The sequence below is a fragment of the Schistocerca piceifrons genome, chromosome 6, assembly GCF_021461385.2.
Source record: "Schistocerca piceifrons isolate TAMUIC-IGC-003096 chromosome 6, iqSchPice1.1, whole genome shotgun sequence".
NCBI lineage: Eukaryota > Metazoa > Arthropoda > Insecta > Orthoptera > Acrididae > Schistocerca > Schistocerca piceifrons.
In genome coordinates this window covers 42934337-42954573 of record NC_060143.1, presented here as the reverse complement: position 1 = coordinate 42954573, position 20237 = coordinate 42934337, and the positions used below count along the sequence as shown (strand labels likewise).

The window sequence follows — 20237 nt, the reverse complement described above, 5'->3', positions numbered from 1 at the left end:
AAATCCACATCCTTTCGTCTTTCCCTCTCCTTCCCTCTTTCGTGATGAGGCAACAGTTTGTTGCGAAAGCTTGAATTTTGTGTGTATGTTTGTGTTTGTTTGTGTGTCTGTCGACCTGCCAGCACTTTCATTTGGTAAGTCACATCATCTTTGTTTTTAGATATATAAACTCATTAGAAGTAAATACAGCTGTATTTCTCACATACTTCTGTCACAGAATGTTAGCTCTACATTAATTCCCAATCCCTGTGTCTTGAAGACCAAATGAACATTCCACGCAATACAGTCACAACATGTCAAAATTTATTATCTTCTACATCTACATCTACATTTATACTCCGCAAGCCACCCAACGGTGTGTGGTGGAGGGCACTTTACGTGCCACTGTCATTACCTCCCTTTCCTGTTCCAGTCGCGTACGGTTTGCGGGAAGAACGACTGTCTGAAAGCCTCCGTGCGCGCTCTAATCTCTCTAATTTTACATTCGTGATCTCCTCGGGAGGTATAAGTAGGGGGAAGCAATATATTCGATACCTCATCCAGAAACGCACCCTCTCGAAACCTGGCGAGCAAGCTACACCGCGATGCAGAGCGCCTCTCTTGCAGAGTCTACCACTTGAGTTTGTTAAACATCTCCGTAACGCTATCACGGTTACCAAATAACCCTGTGACGAAACGCGCCGCTCTTCTTTGGATCTTCTCTATCTCCTCCGTCAACCCGATCTGGTATGGATCCCACACTGATGAGCAATACTCAAGTATAGGTCGAACGAGTGTTTTGTAAGCCACCTCCTTTGTTGATGGACTACATTTTCTAAGGACTCTCCCAATGAATCTCAACCTGGTACCCGCCTTACCAACAATTAATTTTATATGATCATTCCACTTCAAATCGTTCCGCAGGCACACTCGCAGATATTTTACAGAAGTAACTGCTACCAGTGTTTGTTCCACTATCACATAATCATATAATAAAGGATCCTTCTTTCTATGTATTCGCAATACATTACATTTGTCTATGTTAAGGGTCAGTTGCCACTCCCTGCACCAAGTGCCGATCCGCTGCAGATCTTCCTGCATTTCGCTACAATTTTCTAATGCTGCAACTTCTCTGTATACTACAGCATCATCCGCGAAAAGCCGCATGGAACTTCCGACACTATCTACTAGGTCATTTATATATATTGTGAAAAGCAATGGTCCCATAACACTCCCCTGTGGCACGCCAGAAGTTACTTTAACGTCTGTAGATGTCTCTCCATTGAGAACAACATGCTGTGTTCTGTTTGCTAAAAACTCTTCAATCCAGCCACACAGCTGGTCTGATATTCCGTAGGCTCTTACTTTGTTTATCAGGCGACAGTGCGGAACTGTATCGAACGCCTTCCGGAAGTCAAGGAAAATGGCATCTACCTGGGAGCCTGTATCTAATATTTTCCGGGTCACATGAACAAATAAAGCGAGTTGGGTCTCACACGATCGCTGTTTCCGGAATCCACGTTGATTCCTACAGAGTAGATTCTGGGTTTCCAAAAACGACATGATACTCGAGCAAAAAACATGTTCAAAAATTCTACAAGAGATCGACGTCAGAGATATAGGTCTATAGTTTTGCGCATCTGCTCGACGACCCTTCTTGAAGACTGAGACTACCTGTGCTCTTTTCCAATCATTTGGAACCTTCCGTTCCTCTAGAGACTTGCGGTACACGGCTGTTAGAAGGGGGGCAAGTTCTTTCGCGTACTCTGTGTAGAATCAAATTGGTATCCCGTCAGGTCCAGTGGACTTTCCTCTGTTGAGTGATTCCAGTTGCTTTTCTATTCCTTGGACACTTATTTCGATGTCAGCCATTTTTTCGTTTGTGCGAGGATTTAGAGAAGGTACTGCAGTGCGGCCTTCCTCTGTGAATCAGCTTTGGAAAAAGGTGTTTAGTATTTCAGCTTTACGCGTGTCATCCTCTGTTTCAATGCCATCATCATCCCAGAGTGTCTGGATATGCTGTTTCGAGCCACTTACTGATTTAATGTAAGACCAGAGCTTCCTAGGATTTTCTGTCAAGTCGGTACATAGAATTTTACTTTCGAATTCACTGAACGCTTCACGCATAGCCCTCCTTACGCTAACTTTGACATCATTTAGCTTCTGTTTGTCTGAGAGGTTTTGGCTGCATTTAAACTTGGAGTGAAGCTCTCTTTGCTTTCGCAGTAGTTTCCTAACTTCTGGTAACTGTATCAATGCAAACAGTCAACATCATAATCAGCATGATCATTCCTCAACCAAAATCACCACCACCACTATATGTACACAGAATTAGAATGGAAAACATAATCAGAAAATAGAGAGTGTAATATTTAGTTTGGTCACGGGAGAACTTACATTACCTGTAGAGTAATTAGACATTATAACAGACTCTTTCACAGCAATTAGGGCAAACTGCAAATATGACACAATTACAGAGATAAGAATAACTGTTTTGGCCTCATAATGTGGACTAAACTGCCAGTCGACCATCAAAAAACAGCAGCTCTAATATTCAGATTAAATCCGTAGGATACTACAGGAAACATGAATGGCCTCATTTTATACCCAAAATTAAATTGATATGAGAACAATTATACCAAAATTTGAAGTAACACATGGAATGAAGTCAAATCAAATGATAAATACAAAAAGAGATTGGCTCTATAAGTTTTCCATATAAAGCTATGGCCCTGCTCTGTTGCTTTTCACTTTTGATAATTGGTAGGCACAGCAAAAGTGCTGTGTCATCACTCAAACCTCCAGGTACTATTATTTCTCTCAGTATCACTGACTTACCTTCATCCACTACTTGGTAATTATTCCCTGCAATTCAGTTTTCGAGTGTTCGGGTCCACTTTTAATTTACAAAATTTACAGTGTAACTTAAACTTCATCATAGCAGTTTCAGGTGCATAAATTTAACAACTGACATTTAACCATCACTTCAACTCAAGACAGGAAGTTGTTCTATTGCTTGTGCATGTGTGGATGGGTGGGGGGAGGGGCAGGAGGAGGAGGAGGAGGAGGAGGAGGAGATTGTGTACTTCAAAGCTTCATACACCTTTGATTTTTAACTCCCTTCACATCACTTACTTTGTATTTCAAACAACAGTACTCCCATACCTGAATTTGAATACATTTTGTGATGGTGCCTCAACTGACAGACCAGTACAAGTATGAACTCAATGTGCTAATGTCATACACTCAGACTAGCAAAAGAACAAGGCTTTTCAATATGTTTGGTTTAATTACAGCAAGCCTGAAACCAGAGACAAGCACTCAATCACACAGTGTGATCCCTGTACAACTGATTGCGCACTGTAAGTTACAACATCCAAGCTATCGCAAAGATAAGATAGAAGTCCCCGATCAACAATCTGTAATATCAGACAGTGCTATTATTGCGTATAGGCATGAGTAAATTAAATACGTTTTTTGTCATCAATTATTTTACTATATCATACGCATGGATGATGTGGGGGTCACCACAAAGTACTCTCAGAAAAATACGACTTGCTTCACACAAGGCATCACAAAACGCAAAACACTTCAGAAATTTCATTTTTATACACCTGTCTCAGTCAAAATTCAACTGGGAGTATCTCCAGAAGTACTATGCAGGTAGCTTACCAGATATGAGACCTTGATATCCCAAAACATTTTCAAGCTCTTAAGAACAAAGTCAGCAGAGGAAATCCATTTATGGTGAGTTTCACGTATTTCATTCAGTTTTCTAATGTCTGGATTTTAACAGCATTTTTATATTAAACTGAAAATCATAGTTATAAAAGTTAATTTGCGGGCTACTGCATACAGCATAAGTAGTCAATCTGTAGTGAGCCACTAAACAGAAGATTCTGTAGCATATAGTGACTGCAAAACACCCATGTTAACTTAAAACATTTTCATTTGATGTTTATCTGCCTGGTATTATTTCATAACAAAATTCCCACAAAGTATGCTAATAACCACAATATGTATTGTGTGTAGTATCATTTTGAAAGTAGGCCTAGTCAAGTACAATTATACATGTTGGCACAAGCATTGCTGCCAATTTTGAAATTGATCCCAGATCTCTTTTATTAGTGTTTAATATCATCTGTGCTTCTGTTTGAAATTTTTGAACTGTTTCAAATATTAATCGGCTCAAATTGATTTTCACCTTGCAGAAGAGAGAGAAGGCTACTAATACATTTGGTGAGCATGGTACACAAGGAAAACCTTCACCTTGGTATTAACCAAAAACACACGCTATTTGTGTTCCACTTCACTGAACTGATCTCTTCCTGCCATCCCTTACTCGAATTACACCACAACAGAAATCTTTATGTACTTACTGGCCATGAACGGTTAGTTCTCAATCAACAATTCCATTAACATCAAAGAAAGAGATGAATGGCTCAGTGCTGTTTAGTTGTAGGCTCGTAGTCAAGAAGTCAACTACCGTCAGAAGGGAGAAACTCCAAAAGAAAGTTTGGATCCTCTTTGGGATATTGTAGAAGTTTTCTGCAGACTTGTTAGCAATACTATTCCTGTCTATATCTCCATGTAGCATGTACTTAACCACATGCCACAGCAAATTCAGTTTGTCCAACAAACATCTTGGTAATTGATTGTAACTTCATTCATAGTGTGTTCAAGATATGGTATATGGTCAGTTTAGTTTTACAAAATTTTCTTGTGTTGCGTCAGTTGACATGCACTCCAAACTGCCATCAACTGCTGATGTCACGCCATTTTAAGGACACTCGTAAGGAAGACAGATTTTTGTGTAATCTAAAACCCATTCACAATGAACTCATTAAAATTTTGGCTGTTTCTACAGCACTTTTTGCAAGTACAAAACAGAATATTATACACAAGTGATTCTTTAAGTGAATGATTTCCAATGTTCAAACTTGCAGAATAATCACAAAAAGTATGTTCACCAAAGGTAAAACCAAATAATCAAATTCAGGGAGGGTTTATAGAAAGATTCCCAATAGCATTTTAATGTATTGATAACAATTCACATGATACATTCAAATTTTTGGAGTATCTGCATGATGTTTACGCAACAAAACCCGAACGACAAGTTCAAATGTTTTCTTAGACGTACACAGATTTAGTGGAAATACAGAATGAGTATAACTACACTTAAAAACTCACCATAGAGCGGAGATACTGAGTCGCAGACAGGCACAAGAAAAAGATTCTATGCCTATCTGTGACTCAGCATCTCTGCTATATGGTGAGTAGCAACTTTCCTTCTTATAATATTGTTACACTCCATCCTGGATTTTCCATTGTTTGATACACTTAAAAACTAATACATAATGTCCCATTGTCTTGACAAACATTTTAGTTGTTCCAAATGACACATAATACTAGGTACAAAAAGCTGATTGAAACCTGAAATTGATAGCAGTAAAATTTTGGGGGGAAATTTAAGTATATATGGAAACAACAGGCAAATGGGAAATGGATGTGGTTTTTTTGTCGCAATAGACAAGAAACTCAAATCCACTGAGGTAGAAATTGAAGCTGCATCTGAGATTGATTGGGCAAGACTCAGTATCAGGGGTGGGGGTAAAATGATAACTGAAGCCTTCTATTGCCCACCAGACTCATCTCTGGTGGGCACTTAAATCATCCAACAATGAATCTGCAAAATGACAGCTTTGTTAGTAGTGGGGCTGATAAGAGAGCCTGTGATACATTACTTAATGCCTTCTCTGAAAACTGCCTAGAACAGATAATTCGTAACCCCACTCAAGATGGAAATAGAGGGTGTTCCATTTATCTGATGACTGCTCGTGCAGCGCAGTAGATACCAGACAGCCAGTGGTCCACTGCCCAGTGATCAAACGCCATGTCACCCATCTACTGCTGCGGTACGACATGATTACATCTAAAATATAAGCAAATAAATTTTGTATTCACCCGTATCACACAAGGAGGTGCTGGAACTGCCTGCCATTCTTTTCCACGCATTTCTGATATCTACTCAAGAAATTTAGTAGTAACACAATGTAATTCTCTTGAGATATCTAATAATTGATTCACGTATATTATTCTTGAGTTCCTCTATCATGTGAGGATTTGTTGTGTACTCTTTGTCCTTCAGTGCACCCCACAAATAGAAATTGTACAGAGTTAAATCAGGACTTCTAGTGGGCCAGATATTGTTACTAATCACTCTTTCATCAAACGCATTGTGAATTGTGGGCAAAAAAACATTGGCTGTATGAGCCCTTGCCGAATCCTGTTGAAAAAATTCGAAGCTCCATTCTCTTTTGCTCAGTTCATTACAAAACAGTTGCAAAATTGTTTTGCACATATCTTTCACTTGTAACTGTGTCATTAAAAAGAATTGGACCTATTATTCTGTCACTGCTAACTGTGCACCACACTCCTATTTTCTGATCATTAACGAGTTCCTCATGAAGCACAACAGGTCTATCTGCACTCCAATGTCGACAGTTTTGGGAATTAACATACCTGTGCAAATGGAAACAAGCCTCGTGTGAAAACAGAATGAGGTAAGGGCCCATTTCACCATCATGCACTCGTTTTAAAACCCGTTCACAAAACTTAACTGTGTGCACAGGATAATCAGGTTCTTTTACTGCTGATACTTTATAGGGCCTTAGCCGAAAAGGCTTAGCACCTTTTTGGACAGAGGTACACAATATTTGTGTTTGCTGCGAAAGACATATAAGAGACATTTTAGGGGAATTTTCAGGCAGTATGCATTGTCATCAAGACGAGCTTCTCTGAGCACTGTACATGGTCGTTTAGGCTTCTTGTCTTGAACACATCCCACTTTATGAAATTTATTCACTATGAACTGCTTCACGACTCGGAATTAGAGCACCTGGAAACTTCTGTCCAAACAATGTCTGAGCAGTACAAGCGAACTCTGTAAGCACACATGAATCATAAACAAACACCTGTTGCGGAATTGACTAATTTGTTCTTGCCACTGTTGCATTCGCAAACTTCACTGTTACACTAGTGATGTCTGTTTCACTACTTGAATGACACCGGCTGACAAGGCGCTTATGTCTGTACAGCTTTCAGGCCAAAACCCACAAAAAAGGGGGGGGGGGGGGGGGCATAAACAGAGATTACTACATAACAGGAGAAAAGCATGGGGCTACTATACATAGCTAGGTGCTGAATGAAACACATTTGGCTCTCAACAGAGCAACGTGTGACACCTACAATAACTACAGAGCAGAATATTGTCAAATGATTTCTCCAAAACCCAAAGAAATTCTGGTTATACGTAAAGGCACCAAAGCTAGTGTCCAGTCCCTAGTGAATGAGACTGGAACTGAAACTGAGAGTAGCAAAGCAAAAGCTGATACACTCAACTCCATTTTCAAATGTTCCTTTACCAAGAAAAACCCAGGAGAATTACCTAATTTAATCCTCATACCTCTTGAAAGATGAGTGAAATAAGTATGAGTGTTAGTTGTGTTGAGAAACAGCTGAAATCGTTAAAACTGAACAAAGCTCCATGGCTCTGTGGAATCCCTGAGAGATTCTTTACTGAATCTGTGGCCGAGTTAGAAGAAGGATCAACTATAATCCATCATATATCCTCCGAACAAGAAACCGTGCCCTGTTCTTGGAAAAAAGAGCAGGTCACACCCTTGCACAAGAAGATTAGTAGAAGCGATTCATGAGACTACTGTCCAGTAATCTTAACACGGTTTTCTTGTAGAATCTTCTGAGCTCAAACATAACAAGGTATCTCCAATAGAATGGCCTCCTCAATGCCAACTACCATGGATTCCAAAAGCAGTGCTCATGTGAAACCCAACTCTAGTACAATTATGTGGAGTATCAAGTAAGATTTGTGACTGGATTGAGGACTTTTTGGTCAGGAGAACACACAATTTTATTTTGGATAGAGAGCCATGTCAGATGTAAAAGTAACTTCAAGTGTGCCCCAGCGAAGTGTGTTGGGACCCTTGCTGTTCATATTACATATTAATGAACTTGCAGACCATATTAATAGTAAAATTAGGCCTTTTGCAGATGATGCAGTTATCTATAATGAAATACTATCTGGGAGAAGCTGCATAAATATTCAGTCAACTCTTGATAAGATTTCAACATGGTGCACACTGTGCCAACTTGCTCTAGATGTTCAGAAATATAAAAACTTGCACTTCATGAAATGAAAAAACATAGTATCCTATGACTATAATCAATGAGTCACTACTGGAATTGGCCAACTCATGCAAATACCTCGATGTCACACTTTTTAGGGATATGTAATGAAGTGTTCACACGGCTCAGTCATGGATGAAGCAGGTGGTAGACTTCAGTTTACTGGTAGAATACTGGGGATGTACAATGTCTATAAAGGATATTGCTTACAAATCAGTTGTGCGACCCATTCTAGAATATTGATGAAGTGTTTGAGACGTGTACCAAATAGGACTAATATGGGATATTGAACATATATGTTGAAGGACTGCACAAATGGACACAGGATTGTTTGACCTGTAGCAGAGTGTTAATGAGGTCCTGAAGAAACTGAAATGGCAGACTCTTGCTGATAGGCATAAACTAACCTGAGAACATCTACTAATGAAGTCTCAAGAACTGGCTTTAAATGATGACTCTAGGAATATACTACAACCCTGTATGTATCACTCACATTGAGATTGTGAGGATAAGATTAGAATAATCCAAGCACGCACTGAGGCATTCAAACAATCATTCTTCCTGAACTCCATATGTGAATAGAACAGCAAGAAACCCTAATAACTGGTACAATGGGATGTACCCTCTGCCATGCACTTCACACTGGTTTGAAATGCACACATGTAGATGTAGACAAAGATGAGCACACTTCTAATTTCAATATTCTTATCTTAAGGAAAAATCATACTTAGCCTTAGACTTATCATACATCCAATCATCTCGTGCATTTTGAATTAGGGACTACAATTCACTACTGTTCGGACTGCTTGATTAATTGTGCCAAACAACTTTTCTTGACACATCTACATCTAAACCAGAATAACAAAGTTAGTGATCACTATTTGTTTACAGGACAGCTATCATAGCAACAACCAATCAGAGCACATGTTTAGTCACACCTTCTGCTCTGTGCATTGTCTGTTGTATAAGATGGCAGCTAGAAGTCAGCTGCTGGTGACAATTGCCACCTGTAACATAATTGTTGTAATTTGTTCTTATACACTTTGTTTCTCGGAACAGAATAACAACAATATGGAAAGGATAGATTGCTATTCATCGCATACATAAGGCACTGAGTCACAGACAGGCACAATGACCATTCTGCGACTCCGTGCCTTCTCTATGTAGCTACCACAATCTATTTTTTCCACATTATTGTTATTCCGTCCTGAACTCTCCATTGTTCGTTTCTCAATGTGATATTTTTCTTTCACGGAATGTGTAAAGAGTATTACGATCATGCATAGTCAACTCAATATAACCCTTTAATGGCGAACCTACAAACAATACACAACTGCACAGCTGCTGTTACCTGACCATACAGCGCACACAAAAAACGGCAAAGAGACACCATCTTTCCTCTTCCATGTTCAACTATCAATTGCCAGCTATCACCTGTGACACATTTCCAGAGCATCAAGTTACATATTTACCATTTCCTGTGTTTTCTTAACAGTATATATTTGTTTAACTGCTTGTGTTTCTTAGTATTTAGGAAATTTAGTCTTAATTTTTTGGTTAGCTACAAGTCTAAATTCAGTCAGTCTGTAAATCAGTTTTCATTTCTTCTGAACAGTCAGCTACATAGTTCATTGAGGTATCAGTGTCCCTTGGTTACACATCAAGAGGATAACAAGTTGTTTATCTAGGTTTCAGTAACCTCTTACTGTTTACTCTTCAGTTAGTCTTGCTAGGATGTGTGCCTGCTGTGTGCAGAGACAGGAGGAACTGGCCACAGTTCACAGTGACTGTGATCAGTTACCTTAAGGCTACCACCTCAGGGTGTATTGGTGGCAGAGAATTGGAACGTCGCAAGGGACACCTCAGGTGTCGCCTGTTTCACCGAAGGGCTCTACTACCAAGGAACATTGTAGTGTACACAATGCGGTGGACCTGCAGGGTTTGTGGTGCCTGGTAACATGTTTGCTTCACTTTAGGTGGACAGACAACATGGAGGCTGGCCGTAAGGCCTTGCCTATTCACCTTGTGAGTGAACAGGTGGCCGTTCCTTCAGCAGGGTAGGAGGAGGAATATGTGGCAGGGGTTTGCTAGTTACAGGGAGCTCCAATGTTAGGCACATTATGGAACCCCTTCGGCAGCTAGTGTTCAGGGCTGGAAAGAAAGCAAATGTGCAATCAGTATGTCTGCCAGAATAGGCTCATCCAAGATGTGGAGGTGGCCTTGAATGTGGCTATCAAATGTAAAAGGTGCAGTCATCTTCAAGTTGTTGCTCACATTGGCACCAACGACTCCTGTCCCATGGGTTCTGAGGCCATTCTCAGTTCTTATACAGGGCTGGCCTCACAAGCAGGGTGCAAGCAGAGCTCGCAATTTGCAGCATCATTCCCAGAGTCGATTGGGGTCCTTTGGTTTGGAGGCGAGTGGAGGGTCTCAACCAAAGGCTTCATGATCCCTGTGATGGTATTGGCTGCAGATTTCTGGACCTGGGTTATCGTGTGGGGATTTGTAGGACTCCCCTTGATAGGTCTGGGGCGCACAACAAAAATGAAGCAGCTGCTCGGGTAGCAGGGCAGTTGTCAAGTGCACATGAGGGTTTTTAGGCTACATGGTACTTTGAGTTACTCTAATAAACACGCACCAGTTGATGTGCATATAGGTGCATCAGACTGTATTCAGAGTGTAGAGAATTTGACTGTAAAAATTTTATCAATCGAAGTTTTATAAGTTCCTGAATTTACTGCCTTCAAGGAAAGTTCTTGCACTCAAATTATTCTTGGGACTGAGAGCTCACTAAAACCCGCAGTAAAAAGCTCCGAGATATTTAGCGAGTTGTGGAATGTTTATCGGAAAGACAGATTAGACACCCCAGGAGGGGGAGTGTTTATTGCAGTCAACAAAATTATTCTATCTACCAAGGTGGAAATTGAGTGTGATAATGAAGTTACTGGTCATGCACAACAGGTGTAGGTGAAACCAAGTTAATTGCTGGATGTTTTTACTGACCACTCAACTCCACTGTGATGGTTCAAGAGTCATTCAAAGAAAGTCTGTGGTCAGTTGTGCACAAATACCCAGATCACTAGTTGTTGGTGACTTTTAATCTACCAAGTATAGACTGGGACATGTAAGGATTCATTGCATGGGCTACACACAGACAGTCTCATGAAGTAATTTTGAACACCTTTTCCAAAAACTGTCTTGAGCAGCTAGTTCTGCAGCTCACATGCAATGTAAGTATCTTGTTGGACCTTGCAACAACAAACAGGCTAGACGTAATTGATGGCATTAGTATAGAGATGGGGTTAGTGATCATGGTATCATAGTGACTATAGTTATGAAAGTTTATAAATCATCAAGAGGGCTAAGAGAGTGTTTTTGCTAGAAAGAGCAGATAAGAAGTTGTTTGTATCTCAAATAGACAAAGAACTGCAATCATTTAGTTCCAGAATGATGGCCATAGAGGTATCATGGGCAAAGTTTAAACAGATTATTAATTGTGCTCTAGACAAAGTATGTGCCTAGTAAGTGGGTTACGGATGGAATAAACCCAACATGGTTCAATAACGAAATTCTGAAAATGCTTAAGAAGGAAAGGCTGTTGCACTCTCCATTCAAAACAGAACACACAAACGACGACAGGGAAAGATTAGCAGAGATTCATGTGCGTCTGAAAAGATCTATGCACAAGGCATACAACAGCTAACACTATCATACCTTGACTAAAGATCTGGCAGAGAAAGCAAAAAAAAATTGGTCCTATGTAAAATCACTAAGCGGGTATAAGGCATCCATTCAGTCACTCGTTGACCCGTATGATTTGGCAGTAAAACATAGTGAAAGGAAGGCCGATGTTTTAAATTCCACATTTAAGAAATGTTGACACAGGAGAATTGTACAAACATACCATTGTTCGACCATCGCAAGAGTCCCGTATGGATGACATAGAAATAAGCATCCCTGGTGCACAGAAACAACTGAAAGAGTTGAAAATAAATAAGTAGCCAGATCCGTATGGAATTCCAGTTCGATTTTACGAAGAGTATGCTATGTCTTTGGTCCCTTACTCAGTTTGCATTTATTGCGAATCTCTCGAGCAATGCAAAATGCCAAGCAACTGCTGGAGGAGGAGGGGGGGAAGAAAACAACAACAATGCAGGTGACTCCTGTATGCAAGAAGGATAACAGAATAGACCCACATAATTACAGACCAATATCCTTAATATTGGTTTGCTGTAGAATTCTAGAGCATATTCTGAGATCAAATACAATAAATTTCCTAGCGACCAAAGGGCAACAGGCTGATTCCATATTTCTAGCTTTCCAAAAAGCATTCAATACAGTACCCCACTGCACACTGCTATTGAAGGTACGCGCATACCGATACATGCTCCCAGTTACGTGACTACCCCGTAAACTTCTTAAGTGATGCAACTCAGTTTGTTGTCCTCAACGGTGACTCTTCATCGGAGACAGGGGTAACTTCAAGAGTGCCCCAGAAAAGTGTGATAGGACCATTGCTATTTTCTATATACAAAAAAGATCTGGCAGACAGGGTGGGCAGCAATGTGTGGTTGTTTGCTGATGATGCTGTGGTATACAGGGAGGTGTCAAAAATACGTGATTGTAGGTTGATACAAGATGACCTAGACAAAATTTCTAGTTGGTGTGATGAATGGCAGCAAGCACTTAATGAAGAAAAAATTAAGTTCATGCAGATGAGTAGGATAAATAAACCCATAATGTTCGGATACACCATTCATAGTGCTCTTCTTAACACAGTTACGGAATTCAAATATCTAAGCATAATGTTGTGAAGCGATATGAAATGGAAAAAGCATGTGAGGAGTGTCGTAGGAAAGGCGAATTGTTGAACTTGGTTTATTGGGAGAATTTTAGGTAAGTGTGACAGCATATAGGACACTAGTGCAACCTATTCTTGAGTGCTGCTTGAGTGTTTGGGATTCACACCAGGTCAGATTGAAAAAAGACATCGAAGAAATTCAAAGGCGAGCTGCTAAATTTGTTGCTGGTAGGTTTTATCAGAATGCAAGTGTTACGGACATGTTTCAGGAACTCAAGTGGGAATCCCTAGAGGGAAGATGATATTCATTTCAAAGAACGCTACTGAGAAAGTTTAGAGAATTGGCATTTGAAGCTGACTGCAGAACGATCCTACTGCTGCCAACATGCATTTCAGGGACCATGAAGATGTGGTAAGAGAAATTAGGGCTCATTCAGAGGCATATAAATGTTCATTTTTCCATCGCTCTATCTGCAAGTAAAACAGGAAAGGAAATGACTAGTTGTGGTACAGGGTAAACCCTACCACACATCATATGGTTGCTTCCAGAGTATGTGTGTAGATTTAGATGTAGATATATTTGCAGTCTGACAGAACTTAATATTTTCCCCTTCAGAATGAAGAGATACTTCGTGTATCAGAAAGAAGGGTACTGAAGGAATGTAGACAGACCACGCAAACAGAGGACACACACGCATATTGCAGCATTTCCATGGAAAGTATTTAGTGCAGGGTGTACTGTATTCCATGACACTATCATTCGGCATTTGACCGGTGATGAAATAATCAAGATTATTCTTGCTCGAACAGTCCACGGGTATACTGCCGGTACATAGTGTCCAACGGGCACAATATTTCGGCGATCAGACATGTCACCATCGTCAGGTGCACTGACGAACTGAGGTCCTGAGGGTGGGCGGCCGATTTAAATCCCTTACCCCCGCGGACCGCTCTCTTTGCATTCTGCGCCCTCACGCCGGCAGTCGCGAAGACGTGGGCGTCGGAATCTGTCGTAACGTCGATGTGCTTGCTAGGCCTATGTATGCCCTGGTCACCAGTTCGTACTTCTGCTGAGAGTTAAGAAGACTCTCAGCAGAAGTACGAACTGGCAACCACGCCGGCGGACATAGCAAGTACAACGACACTACAACAGATTCCGACGCCCACATCTTCGCGACCGCCGCACGTGGGCACGGACGGCGAAGAGAGCGGCCCGCGGGGGGAGGGGATTTAAATCGGCCGCCCGCCCTCAGGAGCTCAGTTCGTCAGCACACCTGACGATGGCGACATGTCTGAACGCCGAAATATTGTGCCCATTGGACACTATGAACCAGCAATATACCCGTGGACTGTTCGAGCAACAAATACGCCGGGAGAAACTGAAGAATCACAACATTATTCTTTTTTTTTTTTTTTTTTTTTTTTTTAAAAAAATGAAGCTTGTGGTTACAGACTAATCTGTAGCATAGACCAAGTCTAGGTTATTGCAAGATGTCTCTTATTTGCATCCACTAATATCTTTTGGCATTATATTCTGTGGTAACCTGTCACTGAGGACAACAGCCTTTGTTGTACAGAATGCATAATAAGGATAATGTGTGTTATCTGGAACCCTCTCTAGACAGCTCTTTAAACAGCTGGGCACACCGACAACAGCCTCACAGTAATTTAGTATCAATAAGTGATCATAGTTTGAAAAGAACAGTAACATTCATAAACATACTACTAGAAAAAGAAATGATTTACACTAGGCAACACTCAGCCTCGGGACTAAAGCCTGGAAACATGTCCAGTGGCAGTAACAATGGTGTTCCTCTACTGGTCATAGATTGACAATGCTTTAGTTTCGCACAGCCAATGGGAAGACACTTTCACATAACCAAAGAGACAATAAGAAATTAATTTCTAGTGCTGAGGTAGAAACCATTATCTTCTTTGCTGCTGGTATAAATATTTGACTATTTTTTATGAGTATGTAACAAATTACAATGTTGTAATTAGGTTGGGATCTAACAGCACAGCTTAAATAATTGCTAGTTTCACCGAGTTTTCCAAGTATGTCACAATTTACGAGGATGTGGTTAGGTTGGATGTGACAGTTTTGTTGTCAGATTGTGAGGCCAACAAATGTTACAAGCTGAAAAAGCTGGCTCTGGTGACAAACTGATATGTAGCTTAGCCCATTGTTTAGGCAGATTGGAATGTGACAGTCAGGATACAGACTGATCTTTACCATAGACTGAGGTTTAGGTTGGGTTGTAATGGGACTGACTGGTAGTGAGTTGGTGAACCTAATGAACGTGAAAGCCAAAAACTTGATTATGGTCATACACTGATCTGTAGTTTAGCCTGACATCTAGGTTATGTTGGGATATGATGATTTTACTTGCAAAAAGTACATTAATATTTTTTCTTGTCACATATATTTGTTTACTCTGAATGTTTTGCTAATTACAAGGTAGTGGCTTGGCTGGGATCCAATAGCACAGCTTAAATTAAATTAATGATCTTGGTTGTCAAAATATTTTCCTGTTTCTTCTAAATATTTTAGGATTTCATACTGATATACTGACGTGAGCATGTGACAAAATTCTTTCAAATGCTCTTCCACTGGCTGCACAGAATCAGAGGCTGATCCACCCTCTCTCCTACCCACAACCCTGCATGAAACACTTATGTGCACCACTGGCTCTGATCTAAACTTTTATCCAGTCTTAGTGTGTCATGGAACATAATGACGTATTCAGCCATAAAAATCTTTGACCCCCTACCAAGTGATGGATAATATAAGTAACAAACTGAAATCATATCTGCTTGGCAACTTCTTATACTGCAAAACAAATTTCTGAATGTTTAGTAGTATTATTGAGTGTGAGACCAATGACACTATCAACAAAGCATCTATTTGTCACTGCTACATAACAACTGCAGTCAAAAACAAATCATCATATGCTTGTTAATAAAACACAAGAAATCATGTAAATGGTGAGCACGCTATCACATTTTTCACTAAGAAAATGTATACAATTAGATCTATGAAAATGATTCCTTGCATATCATGCCAAGAGCTCTCAACTCAGTTTGATATTTCAAGTTTTACCAGATTTCAAAGTGTCAATACCAAGAGCATCGCCACCCAAACATGACTCCCACCACCTGATACCTTGTTAGTTAATACGTATGTCACAGTCACCATAGTGGTTACATGTTAATGAGAAACAACTGCCTCACTGGTAGTGGTGTTGATGGCCAAAGCTGACAGAGAGTAACATATTTTTCGCCACTTTTGGTAGTCTGAGTGAGCATACAAGTGAGTGCCCTAACAAGGCAATTGGGAACTTTTTCGTGATGTATAAGGTTGAACAGTTTTGCAATTTCTTAAGAGTGATACTGTTAAAATTATCAAATTACAATAGCTTTGCAAAATAAAAGGTAAAAATGTTAATGCAGTCACTGTTACCAAAAAAAGGTCAATGTGGAAGGATGATTTCAAATGAAGAGAACGATGGCTAAAGTTATGAACACAACCAGTCCAGGCAAGCTTCGACACTTTTGCACTACTGCTTTAGCTTGTACATGTCTGTTTCACAAAAGCAATGAGAGGATATTTTTAAGATACTAATTATTGGTGATAAAACTGGCTGTTTGTATTTCTTTTCAAACTCATGAGTTTGCAAATGTCAGGTGCAACTTGATGTTTCGGTTTCATTTGGGACTACTGCACTGTAGATGCAATTGTTGTTGCAGGTGTGGGTGACTATTTACTATTTTCTTTTACAAATACCAGTGCCCTTATAAATCAGTGGGAGATAAGCAGAAACTATTTAACATAACTCAGGAAGCAGCAGATCTCCCCCTTCCCATCCCCTCTTTCCAAAGTAATGTTTTTTTCTGCTACTTCAGTAGGTTACATTTAGCTGGCAAGAGCACAAATATAGTCTGAGTTTGTTGTTGATGCAGTAAACAGGTTCTTTTTAGTTAATGTATACTTTGCATCATGTCACATTAAAGAAAAAGGTTAATAAATACACAGTCAGACTAGAAAATCTGAAGCAACCAGAAGGTGTGGAGGAAACAAAATGAAACTTCATGGGTTGAGGGGGTTGTTGTTGTTGTTGTGGTCTTCAGTTCTGAGACTGGTTTGATGCAGCTCTCCATGCTACTCTATCCTGTGCAAGCTTTTTCATCTCCCAGTACCTACTGCAACCTATATCCTTCTGAATCTGCTTAGTGTATTCATCTCTTGGTCTCCCTCTACGATTTTTACCCTCCACGCTGCCCTCCAATACTAAATTGGTGATCCCTTGATGCCTCAGAACATGTCCTACCAACCGATCCCTTCTTCTGGTCAAGTTGTGCCACAAACTTCTCTTCTCCCCAATCCTATTCAATAGCTCCTCATTAGTTATGTGATCTACCCATCTAATCTTCAGCATTCTTCTGTAGCACCACATTTCGAAAGCTTCTATTCTCTTCTTGTCCAAACTATTTATCGTCCATGTTTCACTTCCATACATGGCTACACTCCATACGAATACTTTCAGAAATGACTTCCTGACACTTAAATCAATACTGGATGTTAACAAATTTCTCTTCTTCAGAAACGCTTTCCTTGCCATTGCCAGCCTACATTTTATATCCTCTCTACTTCGACCATCATCAGTTATTTTGCTCCCCAAATAGCAAAACTCCTTTACTACTTTAAGTGCCTCATTTCCTAATCTAATTCCCTCAGCATCACCCGACTTAATTAGACTACATTCCATTATCCTTGTTTTGCTTTTGTTGATGTTCATCTTATATCCTCCTTTCAAGACACTGTCCATTCCATTCAACTGCTCTTCCAAGTCCTTTGCTGTCTCTGACACAATTACAATGTCATCGGCGAACCTCAAAGTTTTTATTTCTTCTCCATGAATTTTAATACCTACTCCGAATTTTTCTTTTGTTTCCTTTACTGCTTGCTCAATATACAGATTGAACAACATCAGGGAGAGGCTACAACCCTGCCTTACTCCCTTCCCAACCACTGCTTCCCTTTCATGTCCCTCGACTCTTATAACTGCCATCTGGTTTCTGTACAAATTGTAAATAGCTTTTCGCTCCCTGTATTTTACCCCTGCCACCTTTAGAATTTGAAAGAGAGTATTCCAGTCAACATTGTCAAAAGCTTTCTCTAAGTCTACAAATGCTAGAAACGTAGGTTTGCCTTTCCTTAATCTTTCTTCTAAGATAAGTCGTAAGGTCAGTATTGCCTCACGTGTTCCAGTGTTTCTATGGAATCCAAACTGATCTTCCCCGAGGTTGGCTTCTACTAGGGGGTGTGTGGTATTATTTCAGTGATTACAAAATTGAGTCACATTTACAAAAAACTTTGTAGTACGTGTCCAATCATCAGTATGACGACGCCCCCTGTGGCCTGGATGCCTGCACTAATTTGGTTGGAAAGGGTGACAAAGCCGTTGTATCCTCTCCTGAGGCAACTGGCCCACAGCTGTTGTAACTGGCCCTTAATATCTTGGATACTGGCACTAGGACAGCACTGACACCCGAACTGGCCTTACACATTCCATCATGGATGTCTGGAGATCTTGCTGGCAACAGGAGTATCACAACATTATGCAGATAGTTCATAAGACGCACGTCATACTTGGATGAGCACTGTCCTGTAGAAAAGTGGCATCACATATTGCCCCACAAGAGGTAACAAGGACGTCCATGATGTACTGTGGTGTCCTTAGGATTCCCTCAAACCCTACAAGCCATAATCTGACGTCAAACCCGATGTCTCCTCAAACCATGATGCCACAAATAACGATGCTGTGCCTCTCCTCATGTTGCTACCATAGTCATCTAGGGCAAAGCACAACTGTAATTCATCTTGGAACACAATGCAATCCTTTTCAGCAATAACTCTTGCTTCCCAGTCATGGCAGCACACCAATGCAGCTGCTGTGTTGTGGTGGTAGCAGCAATCTATGCACGAGACAGTAACTCCATATTCTGGCTGCTGTCAATCTCTGACGAATGGCACAGGGAGTGTGCTCCCTGCCGCCGTTGGATAAGCAGCTGCAGCAGCAAGTCGTATACTCCTAGCTCACTCATTTGTTACATAGTTTAATTCTTAATTTCTTTGCGTGTTTTTGGTACTTGCATTGTTTAATTCATAAATTTCGAGCGTATTATAGTATTTGAGAGTTGTAGCATCGCGTTTTAGTACCTGAATAGTGTAAATTCGCGTAGTCGTTTGTCTACTGTTTTGTTTTGAACGGCCAGTGTCGGTTGGTCGCAGTCAGTGTGCTCCTTGCCGCCGTTGGATAAGCAGCTGAGCAGCAAGTCGTATACTCCTAGCTCACTCATTTGTTACATAGTTTAATTCTTAATTTCTTTGCGTGTTTTTGGTTCTTGCATTGTTTAATTCATAAATTTCGGGCGTATTATAGTATTTGAGAGTACCTGAATAGTGTAATTTCGCTTAGTCTCCTTCCGCCGCCGAGCAGTGTCAGCAGTGCGCAAGTAGCAGCATTACTGCATTTACTAGGCAATCTTGTATTTTAATAACCGTTTAAATTTTGTCGATTTGTTTGCGCTCTCTGTAGATTAGTTCAGACGTTCTTAGCAAAACAGTTTTTAGCATGGATAGGGACTGCAACTGCTGTGTTCGGATGCAGGCTGAGTTGGCATCCCTTCGCTCCCAGCTTCAGGCAGTGTTGGCTTCGGTCACACAGCTTGAGGCTGTTGCCAATGGGCATCACTGTGGGGGTCGGGATGGGGGTTTGTCGGGGACGGCCAGCTCGTCCCACGCATCCCCTGATCGGACTACGACTGTGGTTGCCCGGGATACTGCCCGCATTGAGGCTGATCCCTCACCTGTGGTAGAGTGGGAGGTCGTTTCAAGGTGTGGCAGGGGGCGAAAGACATTTCGGAGGGCTGAACGGAAAGCCTCTCTAGTTTGTCTGACGAACCGGTTTCAGGCTCTGTCTCAGGCTGATACTCATCTTCGGCCTGACATGGCTGCTTGTCCTGTTCCAGAGGTTGCCCCTCAGTCTGCAAGATCCGGGCAGTCGCAGAGGGTGGGCTTACTGGTAGTTGGGAGCTCCAACGTCAGGCGCGTAATGGGGCCCCTTAGGGAAATGGCAGCAAGAGAGGGGAAGAAAACCAATGTGCACTCCGTGTGCATACCGGGGGGAGTCATTCCAGATGTGGAAAGGGTCCTTCCGGATGCCATGAAGGGTACAGGGTGCACCCATCT

General features: G+C 40.9%; 1 protein-coding gene across 1 annotated transcript in view; it reads right to left on the bottom strand.

Moving 5' to 3' along the window:
- The window catches only part of LOC124803015, a 625123-nt gene that overhangs the window by 596728 nt on the left and 8158 nt on the right, over nucleotides 1–20237 (bottom strand). The gene's annotated exons all lie outside the window — the stretch shown is intronic.